Source organism: Topomyia yanbarensis, chromosome 1 (assembly GCF_030247195.1).
Source record: "Topomyia yanbarensis strain Yona2022 chromosome 1, ASM3024719v1, whole genome shotgun sequence".
NCBI lineage: Eukaryota > Metazoa > Arthropoda > Insecta > Diptera > Culicidae > Topomyia > Topomyia yanbarensis.
Window position 1 is genome coordinate 174,979,518 of NC_080670.1, and position 16,189 is coordinate 174,995,706.

The 16,189-nt window shown below is 36.5% G+C and overlaps 1 protein-coding gene across 5 annotated transcripts in view; it reads left to right on the forward strand.

Moving 5' to 3' along the window:
• The window catches only part of LOC131681847 (uncharacterized), a 33,721-nt gene that overhangs the window by 11,467 nt on the left and 6,065 nt on the right, over positions 1-16,189 (forward strand). The gene's annotated exons all lie outside the window — the stretch shown is intronic.

Below are 16,189 nucleotides of genomic sequence, written 5' to 3' on the forward strand. Positions count from 1 at the left end.
AGTCGAGTGGTGCCGGCTGGAAGCGGCATAAATTGTAGTCAGTGCGCCTTTGTCTACCAGTGAAGATCTGAATGGGATTTCCCAAGTGACCAGTTTCACCTTCATCTGCTCGCTAGTTGTACGGTAAGTAAGTGAAACGGTACCAGTACACGACTCTGTACCCGTACTGTCAGTGAGTGGTGTTTAAATCTGCAATTGCTATTAAATATAAGCGGTAGTATTTAAGTGCAATCGCTTCGACACCTATCGAAGCCCGCTTTTGTGCGGCGATCGTTCACTGCGGCACTTCAGAGGGAAAGTGAGTCTAAAGCGCACTATTAGATCATTTAAGATTCCCATTAAAGGGCTGCATTAGTAAAAAACGAAATGAGGATTTTGGCATTGAAAAATTCAACATTTGTGTACGATATACGATCAGGATGACATTAAAAATGTAGCAATTCGAATGAGTAAGTAATATCAATCACAAATGAACTTTAATCTTTGTAAACAATAAATATTTTCCTAGATGTTACATTAGTGGATGCTACTCGCTAGTAAAACTTACCGCATTTTCGATAATATCATAGTCATTGATTTTTTTCTTAATTTCCAAAGCTTATTGAGAACTTATTCGATAACAATATCATCAATTAGCATCTTCATGGTTATGGAATCTGTTATTTCTTAGTTCGGAATAGTTGAGAATGTTCGAATATCATTAATCTTATGCTGATTTCATTTTTAGAGCCGAGCCGCGCTAGGTTCGCTCTGAGCTGTCACTTTTGTATGGATTTTGTAAATATTGGAGCGAACCTAGAGCGACTCTGATCTAAAACCGAAATCAGCATTAGACTTTATTTTGTAAAATGGAACTCAATATCCTATAAGATCAACTATCATTTCTAAATAACCGATCAAATCTTCAAATGTGTATTGATGTTCAATAGTTTGAGCCAATCCTGGAGGAATTATTTATCAAGAATCAATAGGTCTGTTCCAGTACCAGGAGAAACTGGAAGTACTCCGGAGAAAATCGTTCCTGTACTCTCTTCTTCTCTTTTTTCTTCTGTCAGCAAACCGGAGTAAAAAGGAGCAAAGATTTTTTGCTCCTGTTTACTCCGGAGTGACTTCCGTGTACTGGAACAAACCTAATATGTACCCAAAAAACTCAGTTTTTGTGCTCGTTGAACTCTCTCTCTCTCTCTCTCTCTATGCGGATTATAATTCCAAAAGCAATCTCGACGTGCAAGTATGGACAACTGCTGCAACATTTTACCGTTCGACGGTGTATAATCACGAACACCTCTTCCTCGTGCACTCTACGTTCTCCTCTGCATCGCTTGTCTCTGTGTCGACTAACCATATGCAACTATGTAGTTCCAACCGATTTACCTACATTTTATTATTTAAACTGTTTGATACAAGTTTGGCTCGACTGCGAAACACCGCACAGCAATATGCCAACCAACTATGGAAAGTGGGTCTCAAACGTCAAACCATCAAAATATCGTGGGATTCGACATTTGAAATCGGGGTATTGTCCACCACTCACACGTTCTAGTTTCGTAAAATCGTAAACATTTGAATACTTAACTGCAAAACTCCAAAGTTAGTTTCATTTTGTTCTTAAAAATAACAAAATCGTTGCCATCGCGATGAAGGTTCAGTTGCCTTCCGTTCCCTGATGGTAATTATCTCCTCTGATCGCGAGATCGTAAAAGATCAGTTCAAGTATACCACCGAGTGCCTTTTTGCTGTCGTTGAATTACCTTTTTGCCATTGGTTTCTTCTGTTTCTTCGCTTTTGCATCATGATTTGCTGTTTCTGTATTTGTCTTCATTTTTAACGCGAAAGCTGGTTTTCATTACCATAATGCACTTTTGTTTCTGCGTTCCTTGTCGCGCACCTAACCGCTAAGGTGGTCATGCGATTGAACGAATGACAATACTCACATAACCTCACAGACGGACGACGACGACAATAATGCATTTGCTGGTGGGCTATAGTGTATAAGACGCGGGAAGCAATTATTGGCGAACGCACGCGTGCAGCGTCGAATCTTTATTATGTATACAAGGAAGGTTTATACAATCGATCGAAATTGGTGCGACGGATGCTGATGCATGGCTTAGTTTGAGAGCTTGTGGTGTACTTCTTCCGATGGTGTAATTGAATTCGTCATTCAAATTACTGTTGTTTTCGCTGAACTGTACGAATTCATATTCTATAGCGCAGCTCTACGCATAATTGTCCCATATACAGGGACTCACTTTGAATCATATTATTCTATATAGACTTATTCATTAAACATTTATTCATGATAACTTTACGTGTTTTCCTACCAAGGGTAATGCATTTCATTATTATTTCGATAAAAATGTGGAAATATTTCCCTCTTCAGCAGGTAACATACTACAATCTCCCATCCAGGGTTACCACATATACCTACAGCGAATCTCTGACACAGTGGACGTTTGTTTTCTTGCAAATCGTGCTATTCAAATGATGTTCATGTCCGTAATACCCGTTTCGGGGTTCACTATAGGCGATTATAACTAAAGTATCTTCTAGCTGCTATACAATAAATGCTGATAATGAAATGTGTAGTGCTGTGATCGAGTATGGTTAGAGTAGCACAAATTAATCTTCGGCATAACCGTACCCAAGTAGCAATTTAAGTTTTATAGCACACTACAAGTGCACTCTAAGTTTTAAGAAGGTTTTCAAGAGTACCATAAAACCTCAATTGTTACTAGGGTACAGCAACTACATTACAGGAAACTTATATGCTGGAAAGCTACCTAATCTTCGTCTTCGTAGCTTTCAATAAAAATGACATGACAAGTCCACGTGAAATGCCTCGTGCATGTCTACTTGTGAAGTGTTATTGACGCATGTCTTTTATCCGATCTCATAACTCGCTATGTATTTGCGCTTTCACAGTCAATATGCCTGTTGATAACATAAACAGGAAATACGTCAATCGTTCGGCATATTTGTCGCTTAATGAATTATCACTTTCTGATGATTTCAGCAGGGTTGTATCATACTGTGATAGAAATAGATTGCCACTGATAATTGGCAGTGATACAAATGCCCACCTAATAATACGGGACAGCTCAGATATCAATTTGAGAGGCACCGAAATGATGGAATACTTAAGTGGCACAAAACTGCATATACTATAATCTAGGAAATCGCACAACATTTGCACGATCTGGCAAAGAGGTGTGAAATGTAACTCTCTGCTCTGACGGTATTACGTATGAATTGGCAAACTTACTCGTACCGAACGAGCTCAAACTGTCGTGATCTAATCATAAGTACATCGTCTTTGATCATTTAAACGTCTAGATGAAGCACCCTCTTGCGGTTCTACAGTGTAATAGTTTAATTTTGAATAAATGGTAGTACAAAATTGTGTGGTCTTTAATAGAATATACATTTCTACTCATTTTGATTAAACCGTTGATGCGTACTGATCATTTTTATTCCTTTTCGGAATTTCTAATCCCTTAAAATGGAGAAAGGTAACTTTTCGATTGCGTTGAAGGATGATCCGAAAATAGATCTTCACGGATATCTCTTTTATATTTCTCCTAACTCTTTCATCTCTAGTTTCAATGGGGTAACGAACAAAGCTGTACCTGGCTGAAACGGAAATTGGAGGAGATAAGTGAAGGGGCAGGGGACTTCCATTTTATTGTCAAACCATATAACATTCACCGGAATAAGGTATTCCTTTACATTCCGTGGAATCCCAATCATTGCGGGCAAATTCTGAGAACCAAGTCGATTGCAAAGAAAATACAGCAGTATTTTTACAGTATCGATGACCGATGTCTGGAATTACTGGCGAAACAGGGTTATATCGAGTATGCTGAACTATAAGCTTCCAAAAAGCCACGGCGAATGTTTGTAGACCTAAATCGGATTAAAACGAATTTGAATGACAATATCTATTCAGGAGTGCTGTTCTGTTATATCAATAATAGATGGGCGGGTACGGGAATTTTTACCCGATACCTGAGCCGAGCCCGTACCCGTAGCAATCGGGACGGGTTCGGATTTTGTTATCACCGGGATCGGGTCGGGTCGGGTTTTTTTAAATCTTTCGTATTTACCCGTATAAATGTTTTTGAATGTTTGGATGAGCTTTTTCCGCCAATATCAAAAAGTGATAACTCATCCTCGTAGGAAAATATTTAATTCGTCCTATAGGTCAGCGTATATCGAATGAACGGGACTAGCCATAGATTTTGAACTGGAAGTTCATCATCTAAATTTTTCTATACTATTACACAGGGAAACATTTATCGCTTTTTGTGAAGTTTCTCGAGCATTTTTGATGTATTAATGTTGTAAAGATGGGAACCATTATTTTTCAAAGAAAATCAGGCAATTCAACTAAAAATGTCTGGCACAATCTGGCACTTCACAGCGACCTCAAAGTTATCGAAATTTGGCATATATTTTAGTTTTCATAGAATGTGCAGCAATCGATTTTTGTAAAATTTGGGACATTGTTACCCAAATTTCCAAAATGTGTATGTAGCAGCTTCAAAAAGTTAAAAATCTGGCAGAATGAAAGATTTGTCTTTTTGTCTGGTAGCTACCAAAACGGCCAAAACCTCTGGCTCTGCCAGATAAATCTGGCATAATGGCATAACTGACTGCGATCTGAAAAAGGAGATTACCGTATCGGTTGACGCATCGGACACATTGACCTCATAGAAACCATAAGCCTTTCTATTCCCGTTAAAAAAGAAACGGTGCCGAATTATTTCGTGAGGAAAACATAACATTTTGCACTTCAAAAACCGGCTGAGGTTAGGTATTTCGTGAGGAAAACAAACCAAAATCCTTTGGCGATACATTGCATCTGTGGTTGTAAATTTGCTGTCAGAAATCTTAATTGAGATATCTGACGTTCAAAATACTCACACTAATATCTCGCATTTTTATCCTACCGCCCTCCCCTTAAGCACAGAAGCGGTTTGTTTTCCTCCCAATTCAAACGTCCAAACGGCACAATACCAACGCAGCTGGAAAAGTCTATTGTAATGAATGTAAACTAGAGCACCAGAGATGACAGGTACTTTTTTCAAAAATGTCTGCAATGAAAATTCCAGGTATATGCTACGCCGCCATGATTTCTATGCCAACATTTAAAACGTCGCGTTAGGGTCTATCCATAATAAACAGAATCGATTTTATTCGACACACTTTTGTGATAGTCGATTTCGTTTAATTTGGAGCCCTATTCTCACAGTCACGTCACTTAGTGACTAGAAGAAAATTTCCTTCTAGTCACTAGGTGACGGGACTGTGAGAATAGGGCCCTTGTTGTTGCACCGTGGTGTAAAGTTTTTGTTATTCACCGGCATGTCCAAAACAACACATTTCTTCAATTGGCTTCCAATATTTTCGCCTCTTAACAAATGTCTAAAAATTGAGTCATGCCGTACGGTATCTGGCTAGTGAAAATCGAGCTTCGAGCAAAACAAGCAGAACAATTTGAACTGTCAGTGCATTTATACTCCAGGATAAGACGAGAGAAATAGCCTAAAGTAATAAAGCTGAGCTTTAAAACTAGTGTAACCAAAAGCCTTTATTTTTAAAAATCTAAATATCTACAACCTAAATAAAAAATCTGTAAATATCTGTTCAATCAAAAAAGTGTGCATCTAAAATTAAAAGTCTGTAAATTTGCAGACAAGTCTGCAAATCTGGAATCTCTGGTTGTAAATTTCATTAGGTTTTACACCAACGGACATAACCCCACAAAATGAGCCGGATGAACTTCGTTTGACAATTCTCGGTGGTTTGTTTACATGGTAGTTACGTGAGTTCGAATGTAACAGATGGGCACCCATTGCACTTGCACTCACGCAACCAGCCCGGGGACAACTTGACAGCTCCCATATATTGAACTCATAAGCAAATTTTGTGGTGATTTGGTGATGTCATGGCGGCTCAAATGGAGCAAAATTTGAAAAAGGCGCATCCCATTTACTATTTTCCATATCTAAAAAATAACCAGTTTAAGCATTTCTATCATCAAATTTATTTCGCTGTTTACATTAGAAACTGTCCTCATTCCCCCATACTTAAACGGAAACATAGATTCCATTTGGAATTTAAAAAATCCGAAAGAAAATTAATCGATTTTCGGAAATACAAGAAGATGACTTTCAAAATCAAGCCACTATCACTTATATTGGAATCTTCCGAAACTAATCAACATCTCCTAAGGCATGAAATCCTCCGGTAGAGCCGAGAAAAATGCCAGAATAATTCTGAAGGGATCCATACCAAAACCATCGCAACATCTTCCGGACAGAATTATTGCAAAAGTCGAACAAAACTCTGGCCGAAGTCGAACAAAATTGTACATTCCTGGCAGCATTCTTGCTGAAACCGAGCGCTACTGGTTTGATGCCAGAATTCTGATAAAAGCACACAAATTTTATTCAAAACCAATTTTGCTAAATGTGTAGAAAATCCTACATATATTGTTTATTCTCCCAATCAAAATGCTAGAATTCTTGACGTTCTTAATGAACTTGAAACAAGATGTCGCAGGTTCACGAATTGTTAAGCTTGGTGATTTACTTTCATTGGCCAAAAAGTTTTTCATTTATATTTCATTTATAACACCAATGATTTACCGATTACAAACTTCACACAACAAGAAAACCAAAACATGTTTAGGAAGGAAGAGAGCCGGTTGCTAAAAACAACACCTTCCAGCTAAATCTATAATAAGATTTATGTAACTTTGCTGACGGTTTCCAATCAGGGATAAATTTATTCTCTAATAATATTTTTCTTTATCCACATTTTGGAATTCGCTTTTTCTAAATGTTGTTCTAGCCGCATTGACGGCGTTCATAACACACGTAACGAAACACGCTTTTCTCTTGAAACTTTTTCGTGTCGTTGTTCGTGGTAGTCGTACAGAAAAGGCATACTAGCGCCACCATCAAATCGGTGGTACATATATGAAACAAGCACTATCTGTCAAGTTGTCCCCGGGCTGGTTAAAGCTATTGTCGCTGCAGCACTATTCTGCAATGCGCTGAACAGTCCAGCGACGCGAAGATTTCTACACGCTCGTAAAAAGTTACTCAGATTCTGAGTACTTTTAACTCAGTTTTGAATGATGTTCGTAAACGTCAAAAATTGAGTTGTCATGTATAATATCTCTGAGTAACTCTGACTCTATTTTTGGGTATTACACAAGAAACCGTTTTGGAGTTACCAAACGGAAAAGCCGTTTCTCGCCAAGTTAAAAATTCCAAGCGTCATCCGCCATTTTCCATTAGTAGGTACACGCTCGTTTAGTTATCGCTCATCATTTTTTCACAAATAAAAATTTGTTCAAATATTTATAATAGTTGAAGCTAGAGTTGTAGTGTGTAAAATACATTTTAATTGAAAGAGTGGATTTGAACAACCAGCATGCAGAAGATTTCGGAAGAGGTGGATGCTGAAACTGCAATGAAGTTGCGAGGTAATATTCACAATATATATATATATATATATATATATATATATATATATATATATATATATATATATATATATATATATATATATATATATATATATATATATATATATATATATATATATATATATATATATATATATATATATATATATATATATATATATATATATATATATATATATATATATATATATATATATATATATATATATATATATATATATATATATATATATATATATATATATATATATATATATATATATATATATATATATATATATATATATATATACTGGAAAAAAGTGTAAGGTTTCAGGTTTCTCATGCCATGTGCCAAATTGTGGGAAGATGATTCCTGGACACGTGGATGAATTGAAGGAACACTTCCGGTTGGTACACAATTTGAACACCAGCAAAGCAGCCGCTCAACCTTTCCTTTGTTCAGAATGTGGTTCACTGTACCAGAGGTTTAAGAGCTTGAAACGGCACATAGAGAGTGTTCATCCACTAATTACAGAAAATTCTACAAATATTTCATACGACCATGACGCTGTTGAACAAATTCAAAATAATCATCCGGAAAATATGCTCGTAGATGATGATTATCTGTTGAGAATAACGAATACCATATTCTTTAAAACGGCGCCGTCGTTGGATGAAATTACTAAGAAAATTAGTAAATTCGCCACAGATTTGCGAAAAGATGTATCTCTTCCCGAGACAAAAATCAAAAAGTTCTTACAGGTTACCTCGAATCTTATAGAAGATTACGAGTGTTACATGTTGAATCTATTCAGAGAATTTTTGAAATCGAAGTCGATCCCATTAAACGATACCGACGCTTTGAAATTTATAAACGACGCATCTTTGGATGGAATTTTTGCAGACGTAGCTTCTCCAAAAGACAACCTAGCATATTTGTCTGGAGTTGCGGGTTGTGCTGTGCCAAACCCTAGGGAAGAAGTCTTGGGAAGAACTAGAATCACTAAAACTGTCCCTGCGATTACCAAACTAGGCAAAAGAAAAAGTGTACAAATAGTGAAAGACGTTGCTCACTATATTCCACTAACCAGCATTTTAGCACTGGTTATGAAGAATCCCGGAGCTCGCAAGATGATAGCAGAAGAAGCAGTGAATGACGATATCTTGTGCGGTTTCAAAGATGGTCAACGTTTCAAAACGCACCCGTTCCTGACACGGTTTCCCGATGCATTACGACTCTCGCTTCATCTGGACGATGTCGAATATCTGAACCCTTTGGGATCACGCAAATCAAAAAAAAAACTTACCAATTTCAGTGTTAAAATTGAGAATCTCCACCCCGCAATTAATTCATCCTCCAACAGGATATATCTAACGCTTACAGTTCGCTCAAGAGATGTAAAAAAATATGGCTACAATAACGTTATGAAACCGCTGATTCAAGATTTGCGTGAGCTTGAATCAGATGATGGTGTTGTAGTACAATATGGGAGTGAAAAGTTTACGATGAGGGCAGTTCTAGTGTATGTTTTGGGGGACACGCTGGCAATTCATGAAATTTTCGAGTTAATGGGGCCCCAATCAAGTCTATTCTGTAGAATGTGCTATGCGACGCGTACTGCACTTCATTGTGGAAACATTGGTGATACCTTCCCTCATCGCACTGAAGAAAGCATACAAGGTGATTTAAATGCTCTTCAAAGCGGAACTAAAACACCTTCACAATGCGGAATCATTCGAAAATCAGCACTGAATGAAGTTAAATATTTCAACATAGCGGAAAATAACACGTTTGATCCAATGCATGATCTTTTGGAAGGCGTCGTCATGGTCGTAATCAAATGTGTTTTGAACGAAGCTGTAAATATCCATAAAGTGATAACGATTAGTCAAGTCAACCAAATTATACAGCATTACGAATACGGTATAACTGAATCGGCTGATAAACCTACCGCTAATTTTACTTGCGAGAAGTTAAAAGCACGTGGACATGCTATTCCTCAGTCAGCTTCGCAATGTTGGCTTCTCCTTCGAGCATTCCCTTTTATGTTCAACCAGATTCTCGGATTTAATTCAAATTTATCATCATTGCTTAAAGCTCTCATGAAAATAACTTATTATAGTTTCTCCAATAAGCTAACATTGAATCAGATTAACGATCTGGAAAACGAAATCGAATGTTTTTACAAGTTGTTCAAATCCTGCTTCCCTGCCATCAACCCTACCAATAAATTCCATCACATCTCTCATTATCCCTACATAATTCGTCAGGATGGGCCAGTTGTTAATCATAGTTGCTTACGCTTCGAAGCGAAATTCAAGGAGTCGAAATCCCAAGCGAAGACATGCAACAATTTCATCAATTTAACAAACAGCTTTGCTAAGCGCCTGAATCTAGCACAGATAACCACTATTCTTGACCATTCATACGAAATTGGTACGGTAGATATCGTTTCGTCAAAGCACATACACAAAAAATCTCTAAGTAATTTACTCCTGATCCGGGATCTACCAGATTCAATCAAATATATAAACCATATGAAAATAAATAACACAAGCTTTCGGCCGGGACTGATAGCGAAATACCAAGTATGCAACGAAATGTCCTATGGTTTGATAATAGATATATTGCAATCGGATAATCAAATTGTTTGCCTAATACAGCATCTCGAATGCGAATATTGTTTACAATACAACAGTTACAAACTCAAAACTGACAGTCAAGTTATTCGCATATCACACAAGAACTTGCAAACGAAAAAAAACATGCAACTTATGGAGTATATACGGAGATTCAGAAGAAAACTACTATATAAGTTTGAAATATGTAGATAGTTAGTAGGGAAATAAACTTGGAAATAAATTTATAATAAAATAAACAACAATCAAGAAGGTAGTGCAAACAACTTGAGATGTCACTTTAAACCTTTATATATATACTTATTCGCTCTTTTCAGCCCAAAAAATAAACGATCAGAACCTAGTTCTGCTCAACGATGCCGACCTAGTTGAAATGGGGATAATCGAAAAAGGATCCCGTCTAACAATTCTTAACATAATAAAAAACTATAGTTCTGAAGCTAATCCGACCAAAGATAAAATTGATGAGACTTCCACTAATGTTCAAAATTTGGTAAACTTTCTACTATAATTACTGTAAGCGCTTGTCGTACTATACATATTTAACGTTTTCAGATTAACCGTTCGACATTCGAAGATGACGCAAAATTCCGAATGAAAATTTTGTATCCAATTTTGGATCAAGGGATCGTACCAGATAAGGACGGTTTAAATCATCTTACACGAGTCGCATGCAAGCAAATGGAGACTCAAATAATGGACGGTCAAAGGCAAGTAGAAAGTTTTATTTGTTACTATACTAGTGCATCAAACTATGAACACTCCTTAAAGTGTGATAGAATGAATTGTTTACATTGAAGCGCACGAGTCTCTCCGCTAGAGCAACCTTGCGGCGAAATGCGCAATGCCTATACATATTTATAGGGCTTACGGCCAATTTCTTTATCCTCGCTTAAATTTTAAACCGGGTTCACCAGTACGTTTAAACCTGGTTAAGACGTTAAGCGAGAATGAAGAAATCGGCCCTTAGTAGTCCTTCGAGCAAATATGCAGGTGATCTAACACTGTCTATGAGCAGAGAAAAGCAATGCCTTTCGTTGTGAAGCTTCTATTTCAAAAAACATCGTAGTCAATCAGTATCATGCATTATTACTTCATTGAGCCTATGAAACTATGAAGTATGCATAGTAATGAAGCACGGCCAAACAACTTCACTTCTGATTATAAATGTAAAGAAATGTATGAAACACAGTACAAACTGCTAGAGGAAACCACATAGTTATCAGTTCTTCGCATCCTGATTTCAATATTGACCATTCTTTTCACATCTTCAATCTGGTTCGATTTATAAACTTCGGCATAAGAACGTACATGCGTCTTTGACGGTGGTACTTAGAAAGCGTAATTCGTCATGTTCCGGCACAAAATTATAAAGACGACCGACGACGACGAATTATAATAACTTAAACATTTAAACCAACAGAATTTAAAGGTATACAATTTCTGTTTATAGCGAGCGTGTTTATTTGTTTACATATACAGTTCAATCGTAAATCGACCAAAGGGTCTAACTAAGCCGCAATGTCGTTGAATCGAGCAACAGCGATGCCAGATTTACAGACTGTGGACAGATTTGCTGCACTGAGAAACAAAAATATGCAGAATTAGCATACTTTCATTCCCGTCTCTTTTGCTGTAATTCTCGACGAACATATGATTACGGCCTAAAAGCCAACCGTCAAAATCCACTTTGAATGGAAATTCCAGACAAACCGTTACTAGTCGAACACAGCTCACAACAGTTTATGAAAGAGAAAACTTTTCTCTTTCGTTTACTACCAACATCTGTGATTGGCGTGTAACGGTTTGTCCGGAATTTCCATTCAAAGTGGATTTTGACAGTTGGCTTTTAGGCCGTAATCATATGTTTGTCGAGAATTTTCATGCATTTTCTAGCATATACTTCTAGTAAATATTCAATTAGTGGATAGACCGAATACGTCCAATGCACAAAATTTGCAGCAGAAGAAACGAGAGGCAGATCAAAAAGTATGATATCGGTGATTAAAAAAAAGTTCTGCGTATGCCTGGTCCAGACATTTACAGACTTTTAAAACAGTAATAAACTGACCGATTTTCTTCAGAAAATAGATGTGTCCCAGCATGCAAAGAATTACGAATCAAATACCGTTCATACTTTTACCATTTAGATTTTTTTTAAGAAATTTAGAACTTAATCTTTCACGGAATCTTTTTGGTCTTTTTCGGAGTAACGAACCAATGATCTCTAAATGCGCAGGTATCCTTCTGTTGATCAACAGCATGCGGCAGCTGTTCAAATCGTAAAATTATTTCCACAACTTAGTAATACGCGAGTCACACCAACTGCTCCTGATGAGGTTTGTTATTCTATGCTTATTTAATTTCTCTAATATAATTATAATTATTTTCATGCTAGTCATTTTTCTTTTGGCGCAACGGAGGCAAGGAAAAGGGTGCTCATACTGGCATGATATTTCATCGCATCCGGAATGTCATCAAACAGCTACCTGCAGAAAAACATAAATATAATCGAGGAACTATGCCTGCAGAAGAGTCCGTTTCAACTGAACTTGTAGAGCGGGCTCAATTGCTCCGAGTAATGCTTGCATCGGCATCAGTAGCAGAACATATTTGTGATGAAATGGACCGATGCTTTCCAGTCCTCAAACTGTTATTAAAAGAAAAGAAACCCGTTAATGATATCTTGGATATGTTTCCACACCTGTGTTCATATGAAGGATTGGTGGTAACATGTTTATTTTTTATTATTTACTATTTCACTTTATGGTATTCACGGAACATATGAATATTTATATCATATCACTTTTTCTAGATTCGTTAAATGTTTGAGAGATTGTATCCTAACAGAACAGAAGGTCTCAAAATCGAGGATGTCTTCTCTCAGTGTCTATCTTATTCACCGTCCAGATTCTCTAGAGTAGAAGATGGTGAGATATAATTTTTTTTAATTTAGCCCAAAGGTCTGTCATAAAATTTTAAATTTGTAAAACTATTCACAGATCACATTCGAGGATGCTTGAGAATAATTTCTCATATGCCAATTCGCGGACAAAAAAGAACGCTGGTAGGCTGTCCAACTGTAGGCGAAGAACATTCGGCTTCAATTTTAATTCGTTGGATTGGGGTAAATGCAATATAATATACATAAGGTTAGATGTAATGATTTTATATCATCATTAGGAGTGCTTAGATACATACATGGCATCCCCCGCAACTGATTCCAAACTACACATGGTGTGCGTAGCAAGCCCGATGAAAAGAGGAAATTATGCCGTCATTTGTGAGAAAAAAGTTATATTCGAGACTAACAATTCTATTCATGCAGTGGAAATTTTATTCAAATGCCACGCAGTTCTCGGAGTGGAGGTGCCACCTAATTTTAGAATGTTTTGGGACTTTCTGGCATGTGCCATATATAATATAATTCCGCACAGTCAGAGGACAACTGTGAATAGACTCGTCCAAACTTTTATTGAAGTTTCCCGCGCACGTATTGACAACAAATAAAAGGACAACTTTTTTATACAATACTTACTAAAAACCATAAAATTTAATAAACAGAAGTTTCTTTAATTATTATTGTAAAAATATTCCATAAGAAAAGAAAGACTGCATTGTGTTGTATCCAAAACAAAATTTTGACGGCCAATTTCTTCACTGGATGTAAACCGGTTTAGTTCCAGTTCAAATGCAACAATCGATCATGAACCAATTTAAATAGGAATCGGTTGTTGCATTTCTTCTTACAGAAACCATTCAGAATTGCAAGTCATAATCCGGATGGCTCCAGTCAGTATTCCGGCTCCAGTGACACAACCTATTCTAACTAGAATCGATTGTGTCACTGGAGCCGGAATACTGACTGGAAACAGCTGCAATTCCGGCTCATTTCCGGCTGAACTTTACTGGGTTTTAATGAAATCCCACTGAGACGTCCAAAAAATTGTTTCAAAATCGTTCAACACGGGTCCAACGATGGACGTTCGTTGAACGGTTATTTGGACGATGCCCAAATTGGTCCAACGAACGTCCTTCATTGGACGATTTTGAAACCAACCGTTCTTAGAGGAATATTGCACTCATAAATTGGGTAATATTCTACCCAAAAACTGAGGAATTACAACTGGCTTTGTTGTCTACTCAAAAATTGGGTAAGCTTCTGCTCATAATATGAGTAAAAATCGATCAATTTTTGGTTTTGTTGAAGTTCTACTGAACCCAAAATTTGAGTAATGTTCAACTCAAAGTCTGCGTAATAATTACTTAATTTTTGGTTTTGTTAAATTTGTACTGAACTCAAAATTTGAGCAATGTTGAACTCAAAATCTGAGTACTAGTGAAGCACTTTTGGGTTTAGTGTAGATAATATTGTACTCAAAAACCGAGTAATAATTACTCAGTTTTTGGTTCAGGCTGGCTTACTCAAATTTGAGTAACTCCGGAATTACTCAATTTAAGGGTTGTTCCACTTTATCTGGAAATGGGTGGGATTAAACTCATTTTTGAGTAACTTTTTACGAGCGTGTAGCGACGTCAGTGGAATTGTCATTTCATGAATAAAATAAACAAAGAAATTTTCGTCAATAAAACTATAGTTAATCTTATATTTTGTGTTGTCATGGTTATAGTCGACATGCTACTAAAAATCAATCACTTTCTTATTTATTTTAATCATGTGAGATCATGATAAATGAATATCATAATATAGAACTTTTAAATGCGATTGTATGGCTCTAATTTGAATTTTTTTCTTTAAGAATCACAAAAAGATTGGTTTTGAATTATTTGTTTATAATCAAAACATTTAACAAAGTCTAGACTACATCAAGAAACTATGAACTTCGCTGGGGTAACGTATGCTGACGAGCGACAAGTCGCTTCTGATTTTTGTCTGCAGACACAATAAACAAACAAATTGTTTTCTGCGCTAAACACAATATTCAAGCATTCCAAAGGACGTTTAGCATTTTGGGGGATGATTAGATACCATACTGTTAAGAAAATCGATACTTTGTAACCAAATACTGCATTTAAAGATTGTTTAATTATTGTTTAAATTTTCATGGCAGTGATGCTGGCTGTACACAGTACAGTGATGCCTTATTTGATTTATTTGGGCTGTTTCCTTCAACTTTCCGACATTCAGAAAGAAATACAAGTGTATGGGAAAGATATGTATCGTATGACTTCTATCGATCTGTATAAGAAAAATAGTCTAAATCAACTTCCAAACATCAAAAATTGCAGATTTTTTATGGCTTTATTGACAAAAATGTTTGGCGTTACTAAAAATTATTGATAACGTTAATTAACCTTCCGGCAGTCGCGCTAGTGCACTGAGTGCACGCTGCTCTGAAAATCTAGCGAAATCGTTTTTGGACACCAACGGCTGCTCGTTCAGTGGGTTATACGCGCGAGTTCCGGAGGGTTAAAGAATAATGTACACGAGATTGTTCCAATTAATCAAAAATATGAATATAAATTGTTATTTTTCCATTGCAAGATCTTTTAATAAAATAAATTACAAAATAATCATGACGGACAGAAGTTGAGCGTGTTTAAAATAAATATGATGATTGCTTAGATGATTTTTAGAAGAATTGATCTTATCGAAAATTTACTAAAAGAAGTCTCATATAAGCTCAAATTTTACGATTTTACAGTAAAATATTTTTAGAAAATTGTCCTCGCATCGCGCTAACTACATCATGATTAGTGGCAGTTTCCATGTCAGGTGTTGTTGCCGAAAACAATTTGGAACTGTGGTATTTCTATTATGCCGAAAGCTAAACTAATAATAGGAGAGCCCCGGCCTAGTTCGCGGAAGGCGTAAGTTGGCGGAGTTCCTTTTTCTTTGTTTGTTGTATTAGGCATATGACGCTGTCTTTTATTTTTTACCTCAAATTATGTAAAATATGTTTTCATATGTTGTATTTCATTTTATTTTGAAGAATTCATGGGTGGCTGTTTTCGTACGTAATAAACGAATTTCCTTAACTTTGTGGAGTCTGTGTTATTTAACCCTCCGGAAGTCGCGCAAATGTCCCACTGAGCGAACAGCCG